Source organism: Pelodiscus sinensis, chromosome 1 (genome assembly GCF_052426305.1).
Source record: "Pelodiscus sinensis isolate ZL-2025 chromosome 1, ASM5242630v1, whole genome shotgun sequence".
Classification (NCBI taxonomy): domain Eukaryota; kingdom Metazoa; phylum Chordata; order Testudines; family Trionychidae; genus Pelodiscus; species Pelodiscus sinensis.
The window spans coordinates 24,783,220-24,793,722 of NC_143052.1; positions in this window are offsets into that span (position 1 = coordinate 24,783,220).

Sequence of the window (10,503 nt, forward strand, 5' to 3'; positions counted from 1 at the left end):
TGAAATACACTGTACCAGTGTAAAGTGCCTTAGAATAGTATAACTGCCTCTACACTATTTTGGTTAAAAATCACACCTTTCACATATAGATATGCTAAGAAATATTTTTAAGTGCACTCCAACCTTAAAGTCTCTCATTGTGAGGCATGTTTCTCAACAGTGGATGTTCATGGGACCTAGTGAGGAAGAAAGTTATGTATAGGGGATACATACTAGAAACAGGGCCTGGAATGCCCAGTACTGATGCTTTTGAAAGAGTCCCTGTGACACAGGTGTCTTGTCTCTACTGTGCAGAGGAAGCACTGCTGGAGATACTTAACACAGGAGCTGTTAAAAGTACAAATATATCAGCTCTCAGATGCTGGTCTCCACTCCAGATCCTTGCTTTGCATAACACTAGTCTCCCTAACACAACCAGCCATTCTTCTGGGTCTACACACAAGTTGCTTTCCTTCTCCTTCCCTACCTTCAGTTTTTTTATCTCAACAACTGATAACATCTTATTTCCCCCTAACACCAGAAAACAATACTAAGAGTAGCTAAAGGGCTGGGGAAGTGGCTGAGGTATTGTTGAGATAACGGGACTAATGACATTACCCTTAATTGTGAGCTGAATTGTAAAAAGTATGCAGAAGTTTATAAGATGATACAATAGCCTATAGTAACAATGGTTGATAGAAAATAAGCCAAATTGTTTTCAATAATTAATGTCATGATTAAGTACAAGGAAACCAGATGGGGACAAAATTAGTCCAAACAAAAAACCTAAGATGGTATGAATGAAATCATGTTTGTTAAAACAGAAGATGCAGAATCAAAAATTAATGAACCAAAATTGGTGTATCAGATTAGGTATAATTGGGGCACAAAATAATAATGAGATGGGCTATTCCACCCATTGCTTCCTTTTTGGCACCTTTAAAAGAAGAGAATTTGAAGGGAAAATAAAGAACAAACAAGAGGCTGTTAAAGCAGGCTTCACCATCATGGCTGCCAACACCACCACCTCCTGAGACCCTGAGTAGGGCAATCAGATGACCCTATATTGGAGTCTCTATCTTCTGTAGGCAACTATAATCCTCTCCCCCCATCCCCCCCCCCCGAAAAAAAAAAAGTATCCCAGTTTTTCACACATGCTAGCTGGTCATCCTACCTGACATCCTAATCTAAACTCGAACAGTGAGAGGTATTAGGGTTGCCAATCACACAAAGCCAAACACCTTTGCCCTCATGCCCTGGCCCTTCTCTGAGGCTCAGCCCCCATTCACTCTTTCACTTGTTCTCCCAAACCCTCACTTAATTTCACCGGCATGAGGCAGGGGGTTGGGGTGTGGGCTCTGGGCTGGGTCTGAGGGGTTTGGAGTGTGGAAGGGGTTCTGAGCTGAGCCTGTGGCAAGGAGGTAGGGTGCGGGAGTGGGGGTATGCTCTGGGAGGGAGTTTAGGTGGGGAGGGCTCAGAAATAGGGAAGGGAACTGGCGTGCAGGCAAGGGTGCAGGCTCTAGGACGGAATACGGGTGTGCGGGGGTTTAAGGCCTGAGGCAGAGGGTTGGGGGTGAGGGGCGTTGGCTTTGGGAGGGAGTTTGGGTTAGGGATGTAAAAACCGCCTACAATAATTAACCATCAGGCAGCTGCAGGTGGTGAGGGCTGCCCTGGCCTGGTCCTGGTTCCAGCATAGCTACAGTCAGCAGGGGCAGTCCTGGCCCTGTCATGCCTGCTGGTTGCGGGGGCTGCCCTAGCACTGGCACCAGCGTGGCCATGAGCAGTGGGGGATTTCCCTACCCTGGCCATAGCATAGCTGCGGGCAGTAGGGGCTGATTTGGCCCCGGGCGCAGCCAGAGAGGCTCAGCCAGCAGGGCTGGTTAACTGGTTACCTTGTAAGTAGGTTGATAAGCAGCTTGCTTACTGGGTAACCAGTTAACTTCTGACATCCCTAGTTTGGAGGGGTGGTCAAGGCTGAGGTAGGAGGTCAGAGTACAGGAGGCGGTGTAAGGTCTGGGAAGGGGCTTAGAGCTGGGGAGAGGTGCAGAAGAGGGTGTGGACTTAGGGAGGGAGTTTTGGTGTAGGAGGGTGCTCAGGGATGGTGCCCAGAGTTGGGGTAAGAGAGGGGATCAGGGTATTGGCTCTAGTCAACTGGTGCTTACCTTGAGTGGCTCCAAGTCCCTGTTGGCAGTGCAGCAAGGCTAAGGCAGGTTCCCTGCCTGCCCTAGCTCTGTGTGCTCCCGGAAGCAGTGAGCACATCCCTCTGTATGGCCCCTAAGCATGGAACACAAGGTAGCTCTGTGTGCTGCTCCCCCCTTGCATCCCCTTTCCCCCTTCCCCTCCCCCCCGCACGCCTGCAGACACCACCCTCACAGCTCCCTTTGGCCACTGTTTCTAGACAAAGGAAGCTTTGGAGTTGTCATTCAGGGCAAGGGCAGAATGTCTAGGGGCTGCAGGGACGGGTATGGGTCCAAGCCAGGTGGGGAATTTGTCTTAGTCCTGTTGCACCACATCAGACTTTTAGGGGCAAGTTTCCAGTTTGGATTCAGGAGCCTTTGGAAGATCAAGCCCAATTCTGGGAGACTCCTGAAGAAACAGAGTTGGCAATCCTAAAGGAAACACAGATAACATTGGGATGTAGCTGGAGCTGGAAATGCATGGAATATGTGGAACACTCTATGATATTGTTGATACCAGTATTATAAAACTGCAACGAATCTGACCAAATGTGTCATGTATATGATTATTTTGTTTGTATCATGATTGTTTTATGAGTTATAGATACGTATGGTATAATATGTATTTCAAACTTATGCTGTGCATCTGGATGACACCCTCAGACAGACTGGCATCAGCCTTGTCTATCCTGTTGGATGGCCCATCGAATGTCATCAGCAGTACAATGAACCCATTGAAAAGAGTGAAAGGATACACCTTCTGACTCAGCAAAACATGTAGGGGTGTGCCTACAGACAGAGAACCTTAAGGCTTTTCCATGCTCGTGTGCCATGAAGCTTGTTGAGACACAGGAAATACAAGCCAAAGGAGTCTACAAGGCAGATGCATTGTCTCCATTTTGTCTTAATTCCTGTTTTTACCTCTGGAGTAGCTTTGTTACAAAAAAATCTCTGAGGGTATGTCTACACTGCAGAATTTTTCCGGAAAAATAACTGTTTTCCCGGAAAAACTACACTTACATCCACACTGCTATTGCGTTCTTTCGACCAAAAGTCAAAACAATGGAGGGGTTTTTCCGTCAGCGGTAAACCCCTTTCTACAAGGAAGAAGCCTTTTTCCAAAAGAGCTCTTTCGGAAAAAAGAATGTGTGGACGCAGAAGAGGCTTTTTTTTTCTAAAGAAGAGGCCCCCAGGAAATAACACAGGTGCCCTGGTGGACACTCCATCCAAAGTAATCAGAACTCTATAGTTCCTGTCTCCTGCCAGCTTTTAAAGCTGCAGGCACCCTGGACAAGACTTGTGGCAGGAAGCCAGCCCTGGGAGCAGCACCAGCCCGTGCGGCTCTCCCTGCCACAGGCATTGCCATTCATGGCCCAGCCACAAGCTCCCCAAGGTCCCTCTGGCCCTCACAGGGAGCACCCCCAGGGCTCCCAGGACCCTGCCAGGGGTAGCAAGCGGCATGTGCCCTCCTGGTTCGGAGCAGAGATCCTATCCCTCCTAAAGCTGTGGGGAGAGGAAGAGACCCTGCAGGATCATCTCTCTACTGCAGGGTGCGGTTGCAAGGGTCTTTCTCCTGCACACAGGGAGAGGGTCTCAAGGATGAGCTTAGTGTTGAGCTCATGCAGGGCCACAAAGGCAGACTACACAAACTGCTACAGAAACTGCAGCATGGCTGTGTGGGGCCATCACCAGGGCCATCCCACAACATTTTGGCTCCTCAGGCGGGGAGCTCAAATGACGCCCCGATGCCCGCTTTTCTCCTGCCTGCCTGTTCTGTGTCTTGCACCCTCCTTCCTCCAGCACAGCACTCCACCATCTCTGTGTGTCTAGAGCAGAGAGAATACATATGCACCAGCAGCAGACACAATTTTTTACACTCTGGGTCCTCAGTTCATCTCATGGTAAGGCAAGCCTTGGCCATCTCATGCCATGGGGCAGCCCCGGCTTCATGTCACGAAGAATAATGCTGTGGCATCCAAAAACTGGGTGACCAGAGCACACACTGCTAAAGCTTTGCTGTCCCTTAGAGAGATAGGCAAGCACACAGCAGAAGCAGAGAAGCGGCTGTCCAGGGGGGTCCCTTTAAGTGCATGTCTCAGCTAGGCTTAGGCAACAGCACATGGAAGCAACTATTGACCTAATGCCCTGCCTTAACTGGTTCCGGGTGGCCTTATATGCAAGATAACGTCCAATCAATGGACGCTCTCTTTCAAAAAAGCAGATCACTTTTTCTTTGCACTTTTGCTGTGTTGGTTGCTCTCTATTGGAAAAAATTTTTTTTTCCAGACAATCTCTTCTGGAAAAGCTTCTTTTGAAAGAAGCTTGCATTCTAGACATACCCTGAACAAAGGACTGAATGGCCCATCCGAGCTGTCCATGTGTACCAGAGGTATTTTCAAGCCAGCAAACTCACCAGTACTGCGAAGAACCTGATACAGTAAAACTCCATTGGTCTGGCATCTGACGGTCTGGCACTCCTGATGGTCCGGCACCATCAGGAACCCGGAAGTGCTCCGCAGCCGGACCATTGGAGCTGCTCTGCCTCCAGCTTCCCCTATTCAGCCACTGCTAAAACTGACCAGTGGCTGAATCGGGGAAGCCGGAGGGAGAGCAGCTGGGGCGCTGCAGGGTAGGTCCCCTAGCGCTGCCCCTGGGGGCTGCGGGACCAACCGTGCAGCACCCCAGGCGTCCCGATTCAGCCGCTGCTGAAATTGACCAGCGGCTGACTCAGGGAAGCCTGGGGCAGAGCTGCTCTGCCTCGGGCTTCCTGGAGTCAGCTCTTGGTCAATTTCAGCAGCGGCTGAATCGGGACGCTTGGGGCAGAGCAGCTGGGGTGCTGCTGGGTTGGTCCCTCACCGCCGCTCCTCGGCGCTACTGGATCAACCCGGCAGCACCCCAGCTGTTCTGCCCCAGGCGTCCCCAAGTCAGCCGCTGCTGAAATTGACCAGCGGCTGACTCAGGGAAGCCCGTGGCAGAGCAGCTCTGCCTCAGGCTTCCTGGAGTCAGCTCTTGGTCAATTTCAGCAGCGGCTGACTTGGGGACGCCTGGGGCAAAACAGCTGGGGTGCTGCCGGGTTGATTCAGTAGCGCCGAGGAGCGGCGCTGCGGGACCAACCCAGCAGCACCCCAGCTGCTCTGCCCCAGGCGTCCCCAAGAGCAGCTGGGGTGCTGCCTGGTTGGTCTCGCCGCGCCAAGGGTTGGCGTTACCCCGACCAACCCGGCAGCACTCCAGCTGCTCTGCCCCAGGCATCTCCGATTCAGCCGCTGCTGGTCAGTTTCAGCAGCGGCTGAATCAGGGACGCTTGGGGCAGAGCTGGACTATCAGAAGAGGGGGCTATGAGGGGTCTGTGGTGGCACCTCCCCTCCCCCACCGAGACCCCTCATAACTCCCCCTTCCGATAGTCCGGCATATTTGATAATCCGGCACCCCCTGGGTCCCAAAGGTGCCGGATTATCAGAAGTTTACTGTATATGGACATTGAAGTCTCTGTATATATTTGTTTTATCATTTAACCACTGTCTTCTTGTTCTTTCTTTTCGTTCTTTATAACAAACATTTAGTTTTAGATACTAAATAATTGGCTGGCAGCATGATATTTTGGGACGATCTAACGTAATTGACCAGGCAATGTGGCTAGCCCTTTGGGTTTCAAAAGAACATTCTGTATTGAACAGAGATTTTTAAACCACTTCTCACGATACTGTACTGGACTTTGGTGCTGACTGGGAGCCAGAGCAACAGTAACACAATAAGGGGGCTATGTGATTTCTTTTAAAAAAATTCTTGATAACCAGTGTTGGAAATCAGAAGTACAATGCTGTTTGGTGAGGGTAACTTCAGGGTTAACCACCAGTTTTGAGAGTTTCTGCTCTATCTTTTGCAGCTTGCCCTGCTCTTGGCATTTTTAGTGAGGGCTATTCCAGGTCACAGTTGCAAACATCTCCTCAGATGAAATGAGACTGGACTTCATCAGCAGCCAAAATAACAGCTCCAGCTCATCTCAACTAACCCTTCCCCCCCCAAAAAAATAGCTATTGTCATATTTAATATCTATCAGACTGTCAAACGAGTAGACTAAATAAAAATATTGCCATTAGTCAAACTGATCAAATGTTTGGTCAAGGATCAATTCAACATTTTGAGTTGTGTCTGGGTGACCTTCTACAGTGCCTCATGCTATTTTTTTTCCCTCATATGGGCTGAGTTCTCTGAGCAGACTACATTTCCCATTGTGTATCACAGTCTCTTCCATCTGGTTGAAATACTATAGTGCATCATGGGGTAGGACATCAGGCCATGGAGGTCAAGCCATACATACATAGATAGAAAAGGAGCATGAGGCACCAACATTACAACAGCCTTCAAGGACTATGGCAGGTCAGAGAGATGCACCTTAAAGCCAAACCAAGCCAAAACAAAACATTTAATTTGGTTCAAGAAACAGAAACATTTCAATCCAGGAATCTCATGATGTTTCATTTTGATCAAAACTAGCCAGAGAAATGTTTTGACATTTCCACATCAATATTTTTTGGAACTTTGTGACTCCTCAAAATTGGTATTTTATATTTTGTCATACTCAGGACAAAAAAATAAAATTTGAAATAAAAGAATTTGACAAGAAAGAAATTCAAGTTTTTTACCAGCTACACTAGTAGATGTATTTCTACATTCTCAGAAAACTCTTTCTGCAGTTATTACATTGCTCGTGTGTGTATGTAATTTTCTCTCTTTGACTTGATCTGCACTTAATTAGTTTAATTGTGAAAGATTTTACTATTTATAACTAGTATCTATTTATATTCAAGTCCCATTTGCAGCAGATCAGAAGGGAAAAATAACAGTTATGATGACCACTTCCATAAGCACTCCTCAAAACCACAATGACCACATTTCATATTTACTGAATCAGAAAAATATTTTCATTTATTTAAGGATAACTGCAGCATAACAAGCAGCAGTTGACCATAATCCCTTACAGAGACTTTGAAAGGCTGCATTTTAAAGCAATATTTTAGAACATGATCAGAGTTTGAGATGTCACAATGGTGTGTACTTTAACCCGATGACTTCAGATCTCCTACAGATAAATATGACTGTAGGGCTAAACTGTCCATTATTTTCCTCAAAATATGTATGCAGGAGAAAGGGCTCAGGGATTAAATATTATTTCTGCATTCTGTCACACCCAGGAAACGGGGCACAAGGAGATAAAGGACACTTCTGAAAATGTTGATCACTAATTTTAAATGTGTATTTTTAAAGTTGGGCAGTCAGAAATTGAGATATACATTCAGTAGGTAATTTGAAAATGTACCCTTATGTGATTTTCTTAAGGTCAAAACAGTTTCACATTCAGAGTTGGGATTAGAATTCTCGACTAGGAATTCCTAGCTCCCCATTCTGTAGTCAGACTTGACTCTTGTAAAATTTCAGTTTAAAAAGATTCCAGTTTCATTTTTTTCAATATTTTTATTTCTAGAAAAAGATATTTTAGTATCTTTCTCTAGATTGAAACTGGGCATATGTTTAAAAACTAGGGGACTCTGTCCAATTTCCTTGTTGATTTTTCTGGTAAGGCTGATGTCACAACATTCTATAATAATAGAGAGGTAGCCGTGTTAGTCTGATCTTGCTAAAACAAAAGGAAAAACTATGTAGCACCATAGAGACTAACAAGATGGTTTAATAGGTTATTACCTATTAAACCATCTTGTTAGTCTCTATGGTGCTACATAGTTTTTCCTTTTTGTTGTAACATACTATAACATCACTCAAGAGCAGACCTGTCTTGTGGAATTTCAGAAGACCTAAAAAAAGAGGCTAGATTTGAGTTGTTTATATGCTGACTATATTCTTAGCTTGAGTACTGGGGACTTATGCATATATAGATGCCTATGCACTTTTATTTATTTATGAAGTTCACCTTCATTGAATTTAATGAATTTTATGTTGCTAAAATCTCAGTCTTAATGTGGCATAAAAGGGATATTATAACATTAATTTTAAAGCCCTGTTTATTGTATCTTTTTATGTCAGCTTTGTTATTAATGAGATCTTGCAAGTTTAAATCTGAAAAATAGTTTGCAAACAGAATTGGCCTTCCTACTTTTATTCACAAGCTTATTTTTAGTTAATATTACTGAACATGGAACCAGTCCAATTTCCATCCTGATTCTATTTCCTGTTTACATGAACCAGTCTGGTGTCACCATCATATTCTTGTTCTACTCTGGAAGCCAGTGTATATAGCCTTCCTTCCACTTCCGAAATGAACAGCATTATACAAAAGAACTATTGATGTGTTTTCAAATAAACAAATAGGAATGGTAATGAACTTATTGTTATATAATATTAAATGAAGTGGGAGTTAATACAGATATAAAGTGAAACTTAGTCCACTGAACTTAATAGCAAAACTTTCAGGGGCTTCTTCAGTGGAGCCAGGGTTTTACTCATGGAATAAAAAAGGCCTGTTCCGATGTAGAATTGTTCCCTGCACTACATTTTCCAGAGTTTTGTGCTGTGTAGTTTTGTTCACCGAGTGAAAGGGCTTCTACCACCTCCCTTAAGAAACCATTAAAATCAAAGGAGTTACACTCACTGGTACAGAGAATAAATTTGGCCTATCGAGTGGCTAACATGAATAACTGCAATAACAACAGGCTTTTCAGATGAGGAGGTTATGGGGAATTCAGAGGATATGGCTTCAATTTTTTGAGTCTCATCAATATGTCTTGTGCATTATATTACTAGTTCCAGTTCCACTTACTATGATTTTATTATAAATATAAAGCCGATACACTGCATAATCTTCAAAATGCAATTCAATTATATGCTGTCAAATAAGAATGTCAGTGTAAGTTAAAGAGAAACTGTCAGATCATTTAGCTTTCAAGTTTTAGAAAAAAGTGGCTTTACAGAAGCAGATATGAACTGAAATATTTCAATGAATTTTAAAAGAGGGATATGCAACTCTGAGATTTATTTAAACATAATAGGAAACTGCACTGTGGTTATGGATAGAAACCATAAAATTCAACTGAGAACAAACAGTTTAATTACCTTGCCCTTGAGAGACTTGAGAAATAAACTTTATTAATGATGGAAAGTTCTGCTGGGTGAAGGAACTCTCTGCTGGCATGCAGCTCTTTGAGAAGGCAGATTTGAAGCTCAGCATTGGACCTATTGCTATCCTCTCTGGTCATCTGGTATACCTACCACAGCTCCCTGGCTTTCACACATCTCTGCTGCTGGTCCTTGGTGTAGTCTTTCACAGTTATTATGCAAGACACAGCAGGCAGCTACATCTATTGGGAAATTTTTCTCACTGATATCCAATCTTAGAATCATAGAATACTAGAACAGAAAGGGACCTCAAGAGGTCATAAAGTTCAGTGCTTTGCCCTCACAGAAGGACCAAGCACCAGCTAAATCATCCCTGACAGATGCCTACGTAACCTGTTCTTAAATATCTCCAGTGATGGAGATTCCACAACCTCCCTAAGCAATTTATTCCAGTGTTTAACCACCTTAATAGTTAGGTGTTTTTCCTAATGTCCAAACTAAACCTCTCTTGCTGCAATTTAAGCCCATTGCTTCTTGCCCTATCATCCGATGTCAAGGACAATAATTTTCTCCCTCCTTCTTGTAACACCCTTTTAGATACTTGAAAAGAGCCATCATATCCCCTCCTAGCCTTCTCTTTTCTAAACTAAACAAACCCAGTTCTTTCAGTCTTCCCTCATAGGTCATGTTTTCTAGACCTTTAATCATATTTGTTGCTCTTCTCTGGACCTTCTCCAGTTTCTCCACATCTTTCTTGAAATGTGGTGCCCGGAACTGGACACAAGACTCCAGTTGAGGCCTAATCAGTGCAGAGTGGAGCTGAAGAATTACTTCTCGTGTCTGGCTCATAACTCTCCTGTTAATACACCCCAGAGTCATATTTGCCTTTTTTTTTTGCAACTGTGTCACACTGTTGACTCATATTTAACTTGTAGTCCACTCTGACCCCTAGATTCTTTTCCACAGTCGCTTCCCATTCTGTATATGTGAAACTGATTGTTCCTTCCTAAGTGGAATACTTTGCATTTGTCCTTATTCAACTTCATCCTATTTATCTCAGACCATTTTGCCAATTTGCCCAGATAATTTTGAATTATGCCCTATTCTCCAAAGCACTTGCAACCCCTCTGAGCTTGGTATCCTATGCAAACTTAATAATCATACTCTCTATGCCAACTATCTAAATAGTTGACGACAATATTAAACAGAACAGGTCCCAAAACTGACCCTGCAGAACCCCATTTGTTATGCCCTTCCATAACCATGAGAATGATTATCC